The sequence below is a fragment of the Oxyura jamaicensis genome (assembly GCF_011077185.1).
Source record: "Oxyura jamaicensis isolate SHBP4307 breed ruddy duck chromosome 5 unlocalized genomic scaffold, BPBGC_Ojam_1.0 oxy5_random_OJ101316, whole genome shotgun sequence".
In the NCBI taxonomy this organism is placed as follows: Eukaryota; Metazoa; Chordata; class Aves; order Anseriformes; family Anatidae; genus Oxyura; species Oxyura jamaicensis.
This window is the reverse complement of record NW_023303944.1, coordinates 1-20,274: the sequence shown is the minus strand read 5'-3', so window position 1 is coordinate 20,274 and position 20,274 is coordinate 1. Positions and strand designations below refer to the sequence as shown.

The window sequence follows — 20,274 nt, the reverse complement described above, 5'->3', positions numbered from 1 at the left end:
CCCCTCGCCCCCTTCACCCCCCGTCACCCCCCGTTGTCCCCCGTTACCCCCCTTTACCCCCAATTCCCCCCCGGTTCCCCGCCGTTCCAAGCGGAGCTGCTCGGCCCGGCCCCCACCCAGCCGTGCGAGGCAGGTGCTGCCCGCGGCGGCTCCTACCTGCTCGGCCCGGCCCGGCCCGGCCCGGCCCGGCCCGGAGGTGCTGCTGGGGGCCGGGGAGGGTGAGGCAGAGCCGGGCCGAGCTGGGCCGGGCCGGGCCGGAACGCGCAGGGCGGCGGGCGGGGCCGGCGGGGCCCTTTGGCGGCGGCACCGGGCGGCGGAAGGCGGAAGGAGGGAGGGAAGGAGCGGGGGGGGGGGAGGCGGCGGCGGCGGCCATGGACGACCAGGGCTGCCCGCGGTGCAAGACCACCAAGTACCGCAACCCCTCCCTGAAGCTCATGGTCAACGTCTGCGGACACACGCTGTGAGTGCCCGGCCTCGGGGCCGCCTCTAGGAAGGGGGCAGCGCCCGTTGGGGCCCGGCCGGGAGCCGCCGCCGGCCCTGGGGGGGGGGTTGTGAGGGGGTTGTGAGGGGCTGCGAGGGGCGTTGAGGAGCTGTGGGGGTTTGTGAGGGGCTGCGAGGGGTTTGTAGGGGGCTGTGGGGGGCGTTGAGGGGCCGTGGGGGGCTGTGAGGGTTTTGTGGGGGACTGTGAGACTCAGGAAATGCTGTGGGGTGTCAGGGTGAAGGACTGAGAAAGGAAGGGAAAGGCTTGGTTAAACGCCTCCTGTATTCAGTGCTGGGCTTGGATAATTAAGAAATCCTAATCCTGATCTACCTACCTGTATCCTTACTGGTGTGTCAGTTCTCCTGGTGGATGGTGATTTCTCTGAAGGGCTGATGCTGCTTTAAATGTCGGAGAAGCCTCTTCTGAGCCGGTGCCGCCTGCGTTGCTTGTTCCTTACGTTATCTTTTGTAGCAGCAGGGTTGTGACCGCTTCTTTTTTCCTTTTCCCCAAAGATGAACAGTTATATCAGCTGCAGCCAGCACTGGGAATTAGCTCAGTCATGGATGTGTCTGAACTCATTCACCTTCAGATCTGGAAGTGATTCTTCTTTTCCGTGGAAATTTTAAAGCTGCTATTCAAGTTCTTTCTACGTATGTGTGATAGAAGCCTCTCCCTGCAGTAGCAGCCATTTCTTTTTTGTCTCTTCATCTTTCCCATGACATTTATGTTGAGATGCTTGTTTCTAAACCACACATGGATTACATTTAAAAGACAGCCTGAAACCTTTACTTAACCCTATGTGCTCATCCATTGTAAGCAATCAGGATGAAGGAACTGGATTGCAACAGAGGATGTGTGTGTGTATATATAATTGTGAAATAAAGGGTTAGTTTTAATCCAGTTCCCTGATCCTGTCCTCTGTGGCCATGAAACACTTGCACTGCCGCCAGGGAAGGCATGCAGGAGAGCAGCAGATGCTCCCCGGGTCGTGCTGTTGTAGGAGGGGAGCAGCAGGAGTGCCCCTTTGGTGACAGCGGTGCTGGCTGTGTAAAAGTGCAGCGTTAGCTGGAGTTCAAACGCTGACAGCCGCGTTTGGGCAAGGCTGTGCAGTTTTAAAATGCTGTTTCTATCTTCTGTTCCAGTGAAGATCAAAGGACTAGTGGTCTTCATGATCTTCTGCTTTCAAGCTCCTCCAGAGCCACTTCCAGCAGAGGACAGCATGTTTCAGTTTGCTCTCCTTCTTTGGTTCTCAGTGTTTTCTTTTGTAGCTGAGCTTTGCTTGAGAAGATTAGTCATGTTTTGTGCTTTTCTGGGTCCAGCTGCTGACATTTTCTTTGGGACTGATGTCCCTGCCTTGCTTTCCTTGTTTCTTCCCAGCTGCTCAAGGACTGCCTCTGCTCCCCCCAGCTCCTGTTGTTTGCACTTCTTTGTTGTTTGAAATTGTTTTGTCCAAGGCCAGAGCTGGTCTGAATCCATGCGGCCCTGGGTTGGGCCAGCCCGGGTATCTCTGCGGGGTGCTCGCCAGGAGAGGTCTGTGCAGAGCCAGACAGACCCTGCCTGGATCTGGCGAGGTCTGTTAGTCCCACCCTCACCTTCCCAGCAAAGGGGGGCTCTGCAGCAGGGAACCACGGCTTTAAAGCCCCACTTTACCCTTGAAGGTAATGTTGAAGTCACGGAGTAAGTAGGATTTCTGGATTTCTTTACCTTCTTTGAAATCAAGGACTCTCCGTCTTCATGTGGTTCAAGCGGGTCACTTTTCCTCTGAAATATCCTTTTAATAACACTTTTAACGTGTTTTTATTATTACTTCCATATGATCTTATAAAGCCTCCATACTGGAAGTCATTTCTTGGTAACGGCCAGTGTGTTCTCGTAATAACTGATCGAGAAGCTGGAAGCTCAGTGGAGACATCTGCAAGAGAAGTATGAGGGGAAAAAGGAGGCAATTGGCATTTGTCCTTTCATAAATTTACCATGTTTCTGCCACAGGGAAAGAATGTCTAACTTATTTTCAAAGCAAATGAGCCAACATAAATTTGTGATGGGAATTTACCCTTTTTTATAATAGTTTGCTCTTACCGTTGGAAATACTTCTCCCAATTCTTAATCTAAATTTCTTTGCTATAACTTAAGCATATAAGAATGCTAACACGCGTTTTAGCTTGTGAAGTGTTTGTTATACCTCTTCTGCAGGAACATTTTGGGTGCTTTGGGGCCTTTCTCTTTGGTGTTTTCCACAGTTAAGAAGTCCTGTTCCTTCAGTGATATTTCACATACATCTGCGGCCTCGGCTTATTTCTCGAGGCTTTTTCCACTTGGTTTGTGTTTTTCTTGGAGTGCTCGGAAATGGACATAATCCTCAGAGTCCTTAGAACCACAGGCAGAGTCAAAATTATTTCATGTGCCTTGCATATGGTCCTTGCATTTCATGCATCTCGGTAGGACAGATGAATCTATGCATGTCTTTATTTTTTTCGGTGATAGGTGTTGATTTATGTTTGGCTTAAGCCCCAGATTCTTTAGCACCTCACCACACAGCACATCTCTGTGCAGAGCAGTGTTTAACCTTGCTTTCCAAGTTGTTCAGCAGCTGACTGCTCTTCCCTATTTGCTTTATCAAACTGTGCGTTATTTCAGATGATTTTTGCACTTGCTTCACGTGATTTTAGATTCTGAGCCCGTCCAGGTGCTTGCAGTTGTCTCAGCTTTGTACCATCTATTAACTTAAGCAAACAAAACCTTTCTGTCCTGATGTTTTATAATACACAATTTGTTGACAAGGTGTTGTCTGGGAGATGTTCAAAGTTGTTGCTCGTAGCCATAAGAAATCAAACTGAGGCGGAGGAGAACACGGAGTTGCCTACAGAAAGTTCCTTGTTAAATAATCTTTATTTCCCTGAGTTACTTTTTATAGTAGTGGAGACTTTAAAAAGATTAGAGCCACATTAATACGCTTGCTACCTGTTTTCTCTCTGACTGAAATAATGATAACTTATCTCTGGGCAGGGCTCCTAGCAATCTCTCGGTACTCCAGCATGTCCTGTATTTGTTCAGTTTATATGACTGTCAATTTAAGTGTCAAAAGTCCCACTAAATCAAAACTGTATTGCCTCGAGTTGGCATGTCCCTATCTACGTTGCTACTCTGTCACTGAAGGAACTGATATTCCTTTGGTACGGCTTGTTCTCAAGCGGTGTGTTGGCTCCTACGTGCTTTGTTATCTGAAACACGCAGGAGATAGGTGCTTGTCTGATCCTATTCCAGCATCGTCCCGGGGATCGGTGGCAAGCCGGGCTGCTCCGCGCTCCCCTGCCTGTTTTCCTGCTCCGTACAGGTAGGTGCTTCTGCCCTTCTTCAGGCTTGATGTGGAGAGCGGAGGTGATCTTTGGTAACTGCCTTTCTCAGTTTTCAAAGGGTATTTATTGTTTTCTCTACCAGGTTTGAAAACCTTCGAGTATTTTTTAAATGCGGTAACCCCTGAATGTAGCCCAGAGGTGAAGTTTCCCAGGTAGCCTGCAGGACTGTTCTGCCTTTATTGTGTTTTCTGTTTGAAGTTTACTGATAAATACGCACGAGATATTGGGTCCTGACTCTGGGCTCTTGGCTTGGGAGGTGTGAAGTGCTTGCTCTAACGCGTCTCCCAGTTCTACTTGTGTGTTGCTCCTTTCGTGCTGGAAGCAGTTTTGTTAGCCAGTTATCTCACTTGGGGAAGACTGATGCAGAAAACACCCCGAGTCCTTTGGCGTTATCTGTCGGAGGTTTCCTTCCTGTAGCGCTGTGGGTTAAAACACTCCTGCTGTAACTGCTCCCTCTTTCACCACGTGCATCCTGGAGGAATATTTCCATATTACCTGCAGTGTTGCCTCCGTTGTTTTTTTTCCTTTGACCTTTTGTATTTTATTGTTTGTGCTGTTCGCTTTGTCACCTTCAGTTACTTGGAGTTGTGCAAAATCTGTTGAATTTCAAGTCGTTAAAGGGCTTATACTTGGCTGAGATGGCTTGTCAGTACACTTCAGGTCTTTCTTTTGGATTTCAGATAGCTTATTGTTTCACCTTTAGTTAATTTTCTCTGTTTTGCCCTCCTGAAGAATGGCGAGTGGTGCCTTTTTATGCTTTCTGTCACCAAGTTGTTTCTGCTTTCATGTTCTTAGCCATTTCCCCCCTTTGGTTGGAATAACGCTACAAGAGCCTTCCTTCTATAGCTTTATTTTCCCACCTCTTGTATAAACAAAGTTAATCTCAAAGTGTTTGAGAACTTGTTGGGCAATGTGTGTCCTGTTTGTTCCTCCTTTTTTTTTGACAGCTGCCTGCAGTGAAGGTCCCTGCTGCTCTGAGTGCTGTGGCGATCCTGCTGCTCCTTCTTCTCCCCTTCCCCGCTTTGCCCATTTAAATCTCTCAGATCTGGGGTTGTGGAACAAATCTGTTCTGGATCTCCGGACCTACATATGCAGACAGCATTTCTTCTTTTCCACCCTTTGCGTATGTTCAGGGAGCCTGAAGCTGTGTCGGAGCAGCTCGGAGGCTTCCTCCCGCCTGCTGAGTTCCCAGTGGCCGGAGGGGCTCAGGAATGTGTCCGCGGCCGCTGGTGGCGGAGCAGGGCCCGGTGTGCTGATAAGCAGCACGGTGGAGATAAGGGGTAAGCAGATGAGTGCAGGAGGATGAAATCGGACGTGGGGTCTCTGCTGTAAACATCCTTGGAGCTGGGCCCCCGCTGTAGTTTATTCCAACGGACCCATGCCAAGCCGTACAACTACGGGAGTGGTTTTTGGGGGGGTTGTCTTGTAGTATTTTCCTTAGTTAGTGCTTTGCGTCCAATATCGTGAAAAGTGTAAGACCATGTGTTTTTGGCATTAGGGCAATGTTAAATAAGCCTTTTCCACTATAAATCTTCCCTGTCACCGGGAGGGAGGATGATAAATTAGCAGTTAAAAGTTGTTCTAAGATGGGACTCGGTATGGAAATGCTCAGCTCAAGAATAACGAATGTCTTCTTAAGTTTATTTTCTTAAGTCCAACAGAGGTTCGAGTCATCAGATACTTGGCTTTAAAGATGCTTTTCTGTGGGGGAAAGTGTGTCTAATTATGGAGCTGTGCTTGATTAAAGTTTTGCAGCGCGTTAGTTCCTAAGGTGCAGTGATGGCTTTGCTTTCGTTTAAAAGTTCGCTCTCAAGAATTGTATTCCAGAGCCTTTGTGCGCGCGTGGCGATTTTTGATGATTCAGATGGTTCCCGATGTCTCTCCGGGTGTGCAGATGCCGAGGGCGTGCTTGCCGACGGAATTGTAATCCACCTGGCTTCGTTTGAGACCATGAATTATCTTTTGCTCGGCCTGCTTGGATTTTCATTGCCTGTGCAGAGTTTTAGGAGGCAGGGTAAGCATATCCCAGTGATTTACTGACAGAAAGAGGGAAGGAAATGCACCCACCCAAAACTGCATTAAAAGAATGTTAAGGCAGTTGCTGCAAACAGGGCTGGGCAAATAAATTTACTGTTGGCTGTAAACTTGGACCATATGGTCCCCAACAATCAGACACAAAAGGCTTAGGTAAAAAAGGAGTTAATTAGGGCTCCTGGCTCAGCTTTGTTGTCCCACTGCCCTCCAGGGAGGAGGAGGAGGGAAGCTGGTGTGTAAAGCTCCTTCCTCGGGGTTGGGGGGCTGCTCCAGCTACCTGTGGCCCATCCCAGCTTGAGGGAGAAAATGCGGATGATGCCTGCAGGCTGCCAAAAGCAGGGGCGCTCCCTTCCCTCCCTAGTGGCAGCCAGCTGTTGCGCTGTCTCTGCAAAGTGTTCCCTGTGCTTGCCATCTCGGGGAGGCAGGGGCACAGCACCAGAGCAGCCTCTGCATGGAACTGCTGCTTGACTTCTGCTGCTTTGGCCCCTGAGGTGTGTTTGGCTTTGTTCATGTACTGCTGCAATCGTAGGTGGTAGTTGCTTGATTTTAAACTTCTCTGTTGTGTCGTCTTCCTGTCCACAAGAGACTCAGGGAAAGTTGTCCGGGCTCCTTCTGAACATTTAATTCTTTTTCTCCTTTTCCCGGAGGGAGATGTGTTTATTTCTCATTTAATTTTTTAATAAGGCTCCAAAACGAAGGCGGCACAACAACGCTTACAATCTCTAGGCCCAGCTTTGTGTCGCTCAGGGGAGACATCAATTCACCAGGTTGGGCTGTGGGGATTGTAATCTGCCCTGCACCCTGTTACGGCTCTTCCAGGGATTCATTAGGGGGTAAGTGCGTCCTTGGAGAACTCTAATTGCGGTGCTAACGGCTGCTAAAATGAAGAAACGGAGGTTTCATTACTCGCTTATTTATTTTAACGTTAGGAGCATTTGGAGTCTTGTGGCTGTCAGATTCACCAGGGGTTGGAAGTAGGAGCATCCCCAGTGAGTTCAGCGCAGTGGGGTCTCATGCCAGCACGTGGGGCTGGAGCCGCTGGAAAAAAGTTTGGAATCGTAGTGTTTAATCTCCTTCCAAGTGAAAGGATCTCTTGGCCTCCCGCTGCATTCTTCCCTGTAGTGTGGTTCAAGAAAATGCCATTCTTTTAGGATGGGGGGAAGCCCTGGAGATTGTGGAAAAGAACATAAAACTGTGTTTAAGCCAACTGAGTTTGAAGAAGTCTAATTAGAGGTAGGCAGGGAGGATCTGTCAATTTTTAACCTGTAGTTTTAACTCGAGTATGTGGGAATTAAGCATTTAAATACGTGTTGGATTCTTATTCAGCAAATCTCTTTTTCTGAACAATGCATCTTAAATCACGATACACAAGCACAGCAATGTTGTGTTCAGGACTGCCATTCGTAACCTGAAAGTTTGCTGCGTTGGATGATGGTGATGAAGATGATGATGATTTCTTAAGGCCACCAGGTTCCTGTTCCTGGCAAAGACACCAGTGCTGTTCTGCAAGGCCCAGGGAGTTCCGCTCCTGGCAGAAAACTGCCTGTCTGGATCGTTCAGAAGCGGAGCTGCAGGCTCGTGAGCGTTAGCAGCGTGAGTAGTGCTGGCTGAAGCGTAGCGTGGTGCGTGGGGCTGCAGGCTCTGCTGCCCCCAGGATCCGGTTTGCTAACCTGGCACAAAACGAGCAGCTCTTCTGTTAGGTTCCTGCGGTGGTGTTTGCACAGGATTAGTGAGCTGAAGTGGCTTATGAATGGTTAGACAGGCATCGGAGGTGGCACGAGGTAACCTGGAGGAACGGGCGTCCACAGGCAAGGCAGGACAGGGCTGAAGAAGGTCCTGCTGCGGCAGCGTTAACTTGGCTTGCACCGCGCTGTGAAGCTGCGTGCCCAAATAGCTGCCTTATCTCGGAGAGCAGGTGCTCTGGTTTGTCTCCCACGGTCTGCTCGTTTTCTTGTGACTTGCTGTATCACGGCTGAAGTGAGGTTCCTGGGCGTGGATCCTTGCCTGCATGAACAAATGTAAGTGGTCTTGGTGGGCTAAAGCCCAGGAACATCTCAAAAGTTGAGATCTTTTTGCGGTGTGTAGCCCCAGACCCACTTTGTGTGGTCCTAAAAATGCTTGCTTTGCTTTTGGGACATCAACAGTAAAAACTAGGTAAAGAGCTTTGTTCCAAGTGTTTCTTCTGGGTGAGCTGGGAGACACGTCGGGGAGTTTTTAACTCATGTTCATCAGAACCGCCATGGGAAATTAGGTTATGGCGCTTGTTTGGAATAGTTGCACAATCGTAGCCCATTTATCCTCAAAGGAAGAAGCAAATGACTTTTATTTTTTTAGCTGGATGTATTCCCTCAGAAAGCAGGCTCTTTTCCCCTGAATTCTTAGGGTATACAAATCTAGGTCATCTTTCTTCATCTTTTTGGACTTATTCCTGTTTTTATTAATTGGGATTAGATGGTCTTTGGACTCTGATCCATCCCATTACTCTTCCAGAGTCTCTCCAGCTTAGTCTTGGGAGGTAATTAAATCACTGCTGAAATACCCAAGAGGTTATTTCCTTCTGCCATCCAGCTTTGACAGTGAATATTTGCTTTTAACATTGGCTCTGGATCACGGCCTTAATACTCCTGCTGAAATGGCATTAGTGTTCTGGTTAGATTCCTCTTTTACTTTAAAACTTAAATATTTAGAAAATCTTATCTTTTTTTTTTTTTTCTCCTATCAAGCTCGCAACTGGGATGTCTGCTTTGTAACACTTTTTGTCCACGCAGCAAGGCTTGCAGAGCTCTCATCTCCATTCCTCATAAGCATTTCTGGAAATTGGAACTGTGGTTCTGCTCTGCAAGGCAACCTTGGCAAAAGGCAGGCTATTGTTTGTGTCCTGGATCTCCAGCGAGTCAACTGAAAAGTCGTTTTTTTTTTTTTTTTTTCTTTCCTTGATTCTGATAATTTGGTCTGGCTCAGTCTGCTGCTCGAGATCTGAAGCAAGGTAATGGATTTGATGCCCAGCTGGAGGCGTCTGCAGCCACGCTTAACCCTTTTACCCCCCTGGGTAAGCGGTGGGTTAGGCAGGGTAAATGGTAGGGGGCTGACACAGACACACGGGAAATCCCCACGGTAAAATCACTTATCAAAAGAGAAGGCAAGCACAGGAGCCTTTTAAACAATTAGGTATTAGAAGCTTTTTTAATTGCACCTACTGCATTATAATGCAAGGTAATAATTCTGTGGGTTTGTGAGCAAGAAGGACGTTTGCCTTCTGTGTGGTTGCATTAGCTCTAAAGCGCTGAAGAGTGGCACGTGTGGCTTTAATGTTTATGAAATGAAACAAATATCTTCCTGAGTCCTTGCAAAAGGATGTCTCGGATAATTGTGAATTACTAGACAGCACTAACAGTGCCACACTCAGAAGTTGTGTCCCTGTGACTCTTTGTTTGAGGCATTGGTTGTTTTTTTGGCCCTTTTTTTTTTGTCCCAAGGACAGCTGAAGGGGAAGTTTGGAGTAAAGCTGGGTCAGCGTTGTGGAAATTGAATCGAGCACTCCAGTGTTCAGATCTGGTTAGGAAATTAAGAAATAAAAAGAAGAAACCTTCCCTGATAGTAACAGACCGTGGGCCGAGCTGCTGCGCTGGTGCTGTGGACACATTGCTCGCTGCCAGTCCCCTCGTGGGCTCACTGACACGCCGGAGGCAGTGGGTGCTTCTTTGCAAACAGGCCACTCAGGCACTAAGAAAAGTCATAAATGAGCACGGACTGGCCTCCGTAGTGACAGCTACTTGGTTCTGAATGATGAGCAAGTAATCTGCTCTGATACATACTTTGGCTCCGAGTCGGGAAGCACGCAGATAATGATTTTTGCTGTTACCACAGTCCTGCTCCAATGAATGGCGCTGAGGTTAAATACACCTCTAAGCATTTGCAGAATCCTGGGCTTAATTGGAGCACGTTGGCTTCTTTAAAATTCCCTCGGCCTGGCTTCCCAGGCCCAAAGAGTGTGCTGCTCCTCGGCTTTTATTAATGCCAGGCGATGCAGCTGGGCTGTGAGTCCGTCTGCTGTGGTTGCAGAGATTTGCTGCCTTCCCTGGACAGCAAAAAAAAGGCGAGGGAGAGGTTCGGTGGTGTTGGCACCTTGAGGTTTCTGAGCCACACGGGAGGCGTTGGGTCTCCCGGGCAGGAGGTTGCATCACGGAGCTGCTGGCGGTGCCGGGGCGAGGAGGACGGCCTCTCTGTGGGCACCGGCACGTCCAGGCAGACCAACGTGTGGCGGCTTCATCGTCCTTGCTGGCGGTGTGTTGTGTGCCTTCCTAAAAAATGGGTGTCTTCGCGGGGATTAGGAGCTGAGCCCTCTGCATGTGCAGCTAGTGACTGGATAATCTTTAGCATAAGTAAACGAGTAGCCTTGTGTACGGAGAAGGGTTCAGGTTCCTCTTAGAAGAGCTGTCTACAGGCTTAAGAAGACCACAAATAAATAAATTAGTCCTTACTCACCCTGTTTGGCGTCAGGAAGGACTGTCAGTGGTGGCTGTGCAGCTGGATAACCCTGGGACTGATGTGCTGTGACCTGGAGATGAGAGGCTGCCTGTAAATCCCCAAGGTCCCCTTGTTTTGGGGGATCTACCACTAATTTGGGGATATTGGTGAAGGCGGGTGATCCTCCCCCTCTGCTCAGCCATGGTGAGGCCACATGTGGAGCATTGTGTCCAGCTCCGGGCTCCCCAGTGCCAGAGGGACATGGAGCTACTGGATCGAGCCCAGAGGAGGGCTACGGAGATGATGAGAGGACTGGAGCACCTCTCGTACGGGGACAGGCTGGGAGAGCTGGGCATGTTTAGCCTGGAGAAGGTAAGACTGAGGGGAGACCTCATCAATGCGTGTAAATATCTGAGGAGGGGTGTTGAGAGGATGGAGCCGCTCTCTTTTCAGTTGTGCCCAGCGACAGGACGAGAGGCAACGGGCACAAACTGGAACACAGGAGGTCCCAGCTCAATATGAGGGGGCACTTCTTTCCTGTGAGGGTGGCAGAGCACTGGGACAGGTTGCCCAGAGAGATTGTGGGGTCTCCTGCTCTGGAGATATCCGAACCCTGCCTGGATGCCATCCTGTGCAATGTGCTCTAGGGAGCCTGCTCGGTAGGGGGGTTGGACTGGGTGATCTTCGGAGGTACCTTGCGACCTCAGCCCATCTGTGCTGTGATTGTGCCCTGCAAAGGGAGGGAAGGGGGTTATTTGGGACTGAGGGCAATGCCAGGGTGATGTGGTGCAGCCGGGAATGCTGTCAGCTGGGCAGTGCTGGAGCAGTTTGGGAGCTGGAGAAGTCAAGCTTAGTCCAGCATCGCTGTATTTGTTTGAACCGTTTTGTTACCAGTCTTGCAACAAAGCCTGACCGAACATTTTGCTAAACAAACCCTCGATTTCTATTCTGTTTTGTTTTGGGGAAAGGTGATACAGGAAGGAACGGCAGACGTGGCTAGAGTTAGCTGCCGCCACGTGGGCAGGATCTCGATGCATTCGTGCACAGCCCCTGTGAGACACCTTCCTTGGGATGAGGTTAGGGAATCCAAACAGTTTGGGGTCCCTTTGGGAACCTTTGCTGCCACCAGGCAGACTTCGGAAAGGATTCTTTACTCTTGCAATGTGTGTGTGTGACTGGGAAGTACCTCATGGCTCTGGAGAAACTGCAATAGTTGGAGTGGAGTGGAAAGCCAAGGCTGACTCCATCCTACATTGTGGCAGTAAAAGAAATGGCCAAGATATAGGGGAACCTGGCTGGAGACGGGGGAACGACTGCACGAGGACCTGAGGGAAGCGATGGCTGAGAAAGGATTGAGGAATATCAGGGAGGACTGAGGAAGAGCTGGAGCTGCAGATCCATGGAGGAAGGAAGAGCGAGGCTCTGGGAGGACAGATGCACTGGGGGGCTACGGGAGGACCAGAGGTAAGGACAGTGGGCATGTATCTTTGTGGGAGGGATGTAGGTGTAGGGTTGGATGCTATCCGAGCACGGATGCTGTGCCTGGATCAAAAAGTCATGGGTGAGGGAAAAAGAAAGCACACAGGAGGGTTTGGCACTGATGTCTGACTTTCCCACTTGGGGTCGGAGCACACCTGGGGTTTGAGAGGTGCTCTGCAGAGCCCTGGAGTTGGCCAAATTCCCGCAGCCCGGTGTTTCCCAGGGCTCTGCTGGTCAGACTGTCCTGCAGAAGCGCGGGCTGTGCGACAGGCTCCTGCGCTCCTCGGGAGCTGGGCTTCAAGCAGAGGAAATCCTACGGAGCGCTAATGCTAATCACTCTCAAATCAGGAATGTGAAATTTGGGCATGCTTCAGGCATTGTTGTGGATTAATTTCTTTATCTGGTAATGTGGGGATAATGCTGCCTCATGGTGATTTTGGAGGAGATCAGTTATTTAATGCTCTCTCTGCATGCCAAGGCAAACTGGAGAGAAGGGAAGAAGTAAACTTGTCAAAGCAGGATATGAGTGGGGCAGAATAAACAAGGGCCGAGGATAAAATGGCACTGTCTGCACACACATCAGTTGAGTGTCACCTCCCCAGAGGGCTGAACGAGGTCCTGCCAAATTGGGAAGAGCAGCCCTGCACCTGCTGAGCTCCTGGCAGGCCGAGCGTGTAGCTCCAAGGGAAGAAAGGCAGTGCCCAGGCTGACTGCCGTGCAGGCCTGTTGGAGGAATGGCACCGAGGCCTGGAGGGGCTGAAAAGGTGAGTGGGTGTCGAGCAAAGTTGGGGCACAGGGCCACAGCCTGGGTGCCCCCATCCTTCTTCTGATGGGAGAGGTTCATCTCGGAGTGCCGACCAAAAGAGGGATCAGGCTTCAGTTCTCGCTTCTGAAATGGGGTTTGTGCGGCTTGGTTATGGGTAAGACAGGGAGACTTTAATTGTTTGACTTATTTACAGTAGCCTTAGAGTTAAATAGGTCGGCTGGTGTCTAGTTTATGTTCTCTGTCACTGACCTTTCTCTTGGTGTCAGTCTCTGCAGCAAAACTAAGTCTGCATTCCTTTGGTACGGTCTTACTTGCAAAGCAGCTGTTATTTCCTAGGCAAGACTTTACTTCCCACACTCTCGTTATATCTTGAAGTGGATAGTTCAAAAAGACAACCACATCATTAGGTGAGAACCCCCCGAGTCTGTGTTTGCTATGAGCTGGATCATTCAGATCCCATTTCTGGTGTTCTACCCATTCTCTCGTTCTTGAGCATCAATTACGCAATTGGCAAACGTCATCTGCGAGGTCAATGCTGATCTGAAAGTAACCAGTCATTGAACATGATGGACCACAATCACTTTGTCTTACACCGAATTAGTCCAGTATTTTATTTTAAAATCACGTGGTTCTTACTGATAGTAAAAAGATGCAGAGTTGCCTGTAGGAGAATTGCTCCAACGTGGTTCTCTTTGCCCCGCGTCCTTCCTTCGCAAATATAGAAGCAGCTCCACCATTGAAAATTTAATGAAGCTTTCATCGATACAGCGCGGTGCCTCCGCATTCTCTGAAACGTATTCATATTTCATGAGCTTCTACTTCTAATTTCAGGTAACAGGAACAGCTGAATATAACCATAAATCTGATTTGTTTGCGAACAGCACGTCCCGTGTCACTTACGGTTTGTGAGGCAGCCATTGATGACCGGCGTGGTAAAGCATGGGAGCTGGCGTATGGCTCAGTGTCAAACAGCTGCTGTTTCAGTTGGCTTTTGGCTACGTTTGGTAGCTGGCTTAAAATGTTTCGTTTCAGACTTCTATTTTTTTTCATAAAAACCAGCCTCGGGAAACAGAAGCAGTGACCTTAAAGCAATGAGGCTGTTGTCGGAGTGACAGTTCTAAGTATTTCTGCTTCGTGGTGGGTTTTTTTTTCCTTAGCCAGCCTAAGGTTAGTTTCTTAGTTAAAAAGTACAATAGTGGGAAAATTTTCTTGTATGTGTGGGAGAGCTGGTAATACAGAGCAAAATATAGAATTGTGTATAATTAATTACAGAAGATGGAAATAGTCTAGGAATAACTGTGAAAATATCCTACTGCCCTCTGGACAGTCTCAAAGAAGATTTCTGTGAAGCATCAGATAATGCTGCTTTGCCCAGCCCAGCCAAGCAGCCCAACAGGGCTTGTTTTGCTCTTGCTCACTGGGAGTGGATCATGATGTTGAGAAGATGGTATTGTTTACCAAATTTTATGCAATAACAACACCTATGAATGCATAATTACAGTTTCAATTAGAATAGGAAAACATTAACACTAACGCACTGCTCTGATGACGCGCAGATACTTTATTGGTCTATCTGCAGTATTTCATTTATGGGCCTTTTATTGGTTCTCATAATCATAATTGACATTTAGCCATTAATATTTCATTTGTGTTTTGGAGGTTAATTGCAGAAAAAGGCCATATATAACGCGATGCCATTGAATATAGAAACATCAAATTGAATAACCAGAACCATTCTCCCCTACGTGTAGTACATATAACGATACGAAAGGCAGCGTCGAGAATGGTATTTGCTCCACCCCCTGTCCCAGCAGTATGCAGTGTTATATTTAATCTAGTAAAGTGTTTTGTTTTATTTTAACTCATCTTGATTATTTTAAAGCCAAGAGAAATTTATGCTTGCACAGCATGTGTTAGTGTCCTGATTGCTTTTGGCTATTCATACTTTCTTGCATTAATTTGCTTGGTGCATTACCTATCAGGGCTCATCGGGATGTTCTGCATTTTATTTAATCCAACGTTTAACGCGTGTTTTCGTGGCCTCGCATGTGGAACAGGACAGTGTCTGCTGAGCGTGTTACGCGGGTATTCTCTGTGTCAGGTATGTGTAGCAGCCCCAGGATTCTCTTCAGCCTTTACCAAGACTTTACACCTGACCTTCGTGGCTTCCCCACGGAGAGGACCGAGAGGAGCTGTCAGGCCGGTGTCTCTTGGTAGGTGCAGCTCTGGGGCTGGTGTTCTCTGAGCTGCTAGAGCACGGGCTCGCCAGGAGCCTCCGAGCAGTCACCTGCAGCCAGCAAGGACGGCTTTTGGCTCCTCAGCCAGCTCTGTCCTGCCGTGCTTTAAGCCCTTCCCAGGGGAAGCTGCAGCAAACGCACTGCAGCCCGCAGTCTCTGAAGTATCAATGACGGACGCTTCCACTGAATATAGATTTGTGTGTTTCTTTAATTTATCATAGCTAATTAATTTAAAAAGAAATACAAATTCCTAATGAAAATTCTTGTTTCCTAGCCATGCAGAAAACAGTAGGACAGAGGAAAGAACTGTGTAACAAGACTTGTTTCAGAAGATGGGCTCAGATCATCAGGTGCTTGAATGCCAGTCTCACTTGTGCAGGTAGTCCGTAGGAAGAGTGAGACTCCTCATGTGACAATTACTTTCATGATCAAAACCGTCCTATTTATTTTCAGTTTTTAAAAGTGTGCACCAGTTTTTCTGATGGTCGCACTTCTGTTAAATTAACACAGTGCAGTTTACTGCTATCAACTTACCTTAAATAAGGAATTTGTCTTAACGGAGTCACTTTTTGTGTTTGGCTCGGACTATTAACAGTGGAGAGTGAAGGTGGTTGAGATAGACGGGTTGGTTTTTATTTAAAAAAAAATATATTGCCAGGTCAGAGGTCTTAAATGACTCTCTCATCTCTACCTGAGTGACGCCAGATACTTCAGTTGCCAGTCTGAAGCATGATCTCTTTTGTCTGGGTCAGCTTTTTACTAGGGTTTGTAACAAATGCACTAATGCAACTTAATTTCATGATGGGAAAAGTGTTTTTTTTTTTTTTTTTCCAAATTTGGAGGAATGTCTTCAGTAAAACTAATATTTACTTTCGTAATTTCTGCAGGTTTTTTTCATGTGCTTTAAAGCTGATTTGAGTGCTTTTGCCTCGAGTATCCTGAGGTATATAAAAATTGTACACAAAAGCTACATTCCATGTTTTGTTACCGAGTTTTGCTCTCAGAAGTTAGAAAATGCCAGAAAAAGGTTTCCTTGTTCGCTTTTAGCTTGGCTCCCCTACATGCACGGTAACACGATTATTCGCGTAGAACGCTATTTTCTGTCTTGCAAGGACTTGTCTTGTACCGTATTCAGAGAACATTTTCATCTTTATTTGATGAAGCAGTTACTTACTGGACATTATCGAGCAGCTGTAATGAATAACAGACTCATTATCTTCTTCCTTTTTTATGGTGCTAAAGGACTCTGGATACAAACCCTTCTGTGCCCGTGTATGTCTCCTGTGATGTAAAAGCGTACGTAACTGGTGAGAAGAATAATCAACATTTTACAGGGATCTCTACATTTCGGAAGTGTGCTATAAGGGGAATGTCTGAACTTCTGCCAGCTACCCTTTGTTTTCAAACAACCTGCTTCCACAGCAAACAAAAATAGCCATCTGAGAGCCTTGCAGTGAAAAGTGTTAAATTTAGTCTGTGCCGATCCTCTGAGCGGTGATCAGGCATTCCAGGAAAGGTATTTGCGTTTGTTAAGGTAATTATATTTCACCTTTGCCCTGCAGTATAGTTTGGGAGTTTTTTAAAGGTTTTATTTTGCGTTACGGCCTTGAGCTCAGATGCCGGGTAAGCTGAATAACCCAGTGTTTGGGCAGCTAACCCACAGAATCATCTCAGTGCTACCACGCGATATTAAAACTGAAGGTTTGGTCCCGGGGGAAGGGAAACTGGGTATAAAAAGAAACAGCAGAGATTGAAAAAGAATGAGGTTACTGGGGGCATGGTATCTTTTTTTTCGCCCCCGTTGTTTCATTTTTCTGTTGTGCTTTATGTCCCGGTGCCCCAAACAGCTGTATCAGCACGTCCGACAGGCAGCAAGCTGCGATGCCAGTGCAGGTACAGGCAGGAAACGGGGATAAGCAGCATCGAGGTCGCTACCAGAACAAACCTACAGCGTGGCCACCTCTCTGGGTATCTTTTCTGTGGGTCCTCTGTTTTCTGAGACGCTTTGGCAGACCTGCCCCTTTGCGTGCAGGTTTTGTCTCAGTATTTTTAAGCTGAATCACGAACAGAGAGGTTGTGCCTTGCCAAGTGTCCGCGATCCTGCCTTTTGAGTGGTATCGTCCCTGCTTGCCCTTGGCTTCTAGAAGGAACGAGCTTTGTGACTGGCCTCGTTAGTCTAAAATATGTTTATGCTTCATACATTAAGACATCATGGGCCGTGCCATGTGTGAAGGTGACAGGGAGAAAGAAGATGAGTGGTGGCTTGGTAAAGACAAAAAATGACTGGCCTCGTGTGGTGACTTCCAGCTGAGTCTTCGTGGTAGCCCCAGCTAATTGCAGACCAGACATCCCCAGTGTCACACGGCTGGCCCGGTCCACGTGTTCTTACCCCCCTTTTTGACACTGAATGGTGAGCCAGTTCAGGGAGCTGATCCAGTTTGGGGTCTTCAACTGTTTTCAACTGGATTAGCTCCTTGTACTGCTCCCGGGCAGCTGGGCTGTCTTGGGAGCCCAGATTTAAAAGCAAAATAAGCTACCGTGGAACCTAGACCCTACCTTGCAGTTGTGTAGCCATATGCAATGCTGGGAAAAAGAAATACATCTCTCTGTGTGATGTTCACATGCCTCATAGTTACTGGTTTCAACAGTGTGCCAGGAGAACAGTTGTCCTCGTAGCAGTCGTGCAGCATGAGGTAGCCACGGAGGTATGTGGCAGCCATGCAGAAAAAACCTTTGATCTTGGATGATCCCACGCAATTTCCCCAATACATACTGAGGGAGTTAATGTGTTTGCTTTACTTGACAGCCTGAGCATGCAGAGGCTCCGTTTTTCTTTTGCTCAAACACCGTATAGCTTGGATTTGGATTTAGCTTAAACAAATCACAAGGAACTGCCTCTTCATATTATGTAAAGTTTATGTTCCTGAGAATAAAAGGATCACTTCTGGATTACCAGAAGTGCTGCAATTTGAAAAGAGCTGTGCTGGGGAGGATACAAGTTTTCTCCTTGAGGTGGGACGAGATTTTTCAGGTCTCTTTGTAGTCCTTTCAAAGCTCGGGCAGGGGGATTCGGTTTACCCTGGCTTTGTAGGATTGCCACTGGTGTGAATGAGGTGCTTGCAGGAGGTGCTGCTGGGGAGGATGCTCACCACACAACCCGTACTTCAAGTGAGTGATGATTTTCATTTTGTGTATTTTTATTCTGTATGTAAATGGAAGTGAAGGCGATGCAAAGCAAAATGTGTTTTGATGGTGCTGGGAATGACCACAGCGCTGATGTTTGGTGCATCGTAACTGTTATCACCGGGCATTATTTTTGCTTGCTTTTCTAAAGCAGCTTTCACATTGGTGGTTGCCAAAAATAAACTTTGCAGCCCCAGCTCATGATAGTTCAGCACAGGGAAGGGAAATGTCCTCGAATTAGCTGTAGTCTGAAAAGCAAACAACTCTGAGGATAAAATGTGAACAAGAAAAGCACAGTTTCATCATGACTTGCTTAACACAGGGTCCCGTGCTGAAGCGCTTGCTCTGTTTAATGCGTTGTTTTTCCAGGAGTTGCAGGGTGGGATGGGGAGTAAAACTGGTGTTAGAGCTTCCAGGAGTGTGGGTTTAAGCAATTACATTTGTGGTTCTTAATCTCCAGGCTGTTCTTCTTCGCCCTTGGACTGGAGTAGGTGGGCTGGTGCCAGGGAACCTTTGTGCTGTATCAAAGCTCGTGTCTGTAGGTCTGTCTGTGTCCCAGCCTGGGAAGCCATCCCGCAGCTTTTGTCTGCCCTGCGCGCAGGTGGAGAGAAGGACGTGGAGAAGTCAGGCTCCCATCGGCCTCCTGAAAGCACTTTGTGTCCCTGGAGTGCCAAACGTGGGGTCTCTTCAGACGATAATAGATGCCATGCAGGTGAGTCAGCCTTTTGTGCTGAGGTCCAGGTGCTTGACTTATTTTCAAGTTGGCATGCTCGGACACACTCTGGCATTCAGCGCGTTTGTAAACACTCCTGCAAGCTGAGGAGGGCTTTTGTCTTGTAACCGGTTTTCCTTAATGCTCTGGGAGGGACTGGCTTGACGCGTTTTCCCCAGGTGGCATCAGCAGCCTGTGAAATACACAGGAAGCTTTCTGCAGCAGGCTGATCCTCAGGTAGGGCAGGCAAGGGTGAGCGTCTTTGGGCAGGGTACCAAAAACACAAATCTCTATCCTTGAGGCCCCAGGACAGGGCATGAAAGGCTCCGTGTCTTCAACCAGGCCTTTGGGCCATGCGGCTCTGTTCCTTGTTTCTGCTCTCTGTGAATTTAATGGTTGGGAAGACATTCTTCCAGCACAGCACGGATGATACGTTTTGTTTCCCTGGTGGTGGAAAGACCCCTGCTAGGGGAACAGAGCAGAGCTGTAGCCTTTTGTGCTGAGTTTTATGTCAAGTTTGGGTTCTCACGTCTCTGAAAGAGTGTTCAATTTCCCTTTAAAAATCTATTATTCCTTTATAGTCTTTCTTTTTGAACAAGAACTCAGGAATATCTATTTCTGTAGCAAAGAACCAGCGCAAAGTAGTTCCCGAACAGTTTTCCACAATATTTGGTGTAAGTATGGCCTTGCTTTAGGGTTAATAAGAATCTTCTCAGGTGTCTGGATCTGTTTTTTTGATTTTTCTCCTTTCTGGCTAGTAGATGTTTGTGTGTTGTCAGTAGGCCCTTGTCTTGAAGGTCTGATCTTGTGAACTGTAACGAACAGAGTGGTTTTGTGCCTGATGATGCCTGTGGGACTGTTCCAATGAGAAATACGGAGCCGAGTCCAAAGCATCCTTGAAACCCAACAGATATCGAGGTTTTGCTTCCCTGCCTTCCTTGACCTCCTCCAGTCCCAGCGGGCTGTGAAGCAAGCTCTCCTCTCCAGGAGAAGTTGCCTGAAGGATTAGACTTTTTTTTTTTTTTTTTCCCTATAGTAAATAAAGACCTGAACATATTCAACTTTTGACATGTTATGTCTGAAAAAAGTAAGTTCCAACGTGTGTATAGGCTGTAAACGGTTGCGCAGCCATTGGTGAGGCATTGAGTTTTAACATGCCTCTCGAGTGGGTACCCTGGGGATGGAAAAAGTGACTTAATTGTATATTGTCAAAAACAAAGAGCAACTTTTGGTATGGTCATTTAATGGACCATTTAGCTTCACTTGAAACTGGTTTTGCTAAAAGCTGCCACGCAGGAGTCACACGGGTTTGCCTTTCAGTGTCAACTGTTTGCTGTGTAGGTGGGGGCACGGTGCAGGTGCTGGTGACAGTTTGCTCTGTTTGACTCTGTGCCCAGAGTGGGAAATGAGTGCCTCGCCAGCAGAACCAAAACATACCATTATCTTATTAGTGCACTCACTTCTTCAGGCAATTAACGCACATTGCAGTTAAGCTGCCTTTATTATGCGCATTCCCACAGTTTTAACACTTTATCGTTTAAAGCCTAGGAGTGAGGCTT

The 20,274-nt window shown here is 47.7% G+C and overlaps 1 long non-coding RNA gene across 1 annotated transcript; it reads right to left on the bottom strand.

Moving 5' to 3' along the window:
* Positions 1 to 350: 350 nt before the first annotated feature.
* On the bottom strand, positions 351 to 13,565 carry LOC118157340. The gene is made up of 3 exons (XR_004746610.1): positions 13,554 to 13,565; positions 11,331 to 11,334; positions 351 to 473 (listed from the first exon to the last, which is right to left on the bottom strand). It is a non-coding gene; the product is annotated as an uncharacterized LOC118157340 (long non-coding RNA).
* Positions 13,566 to 20,274: the final 6,709 nt, after the last annotated feature.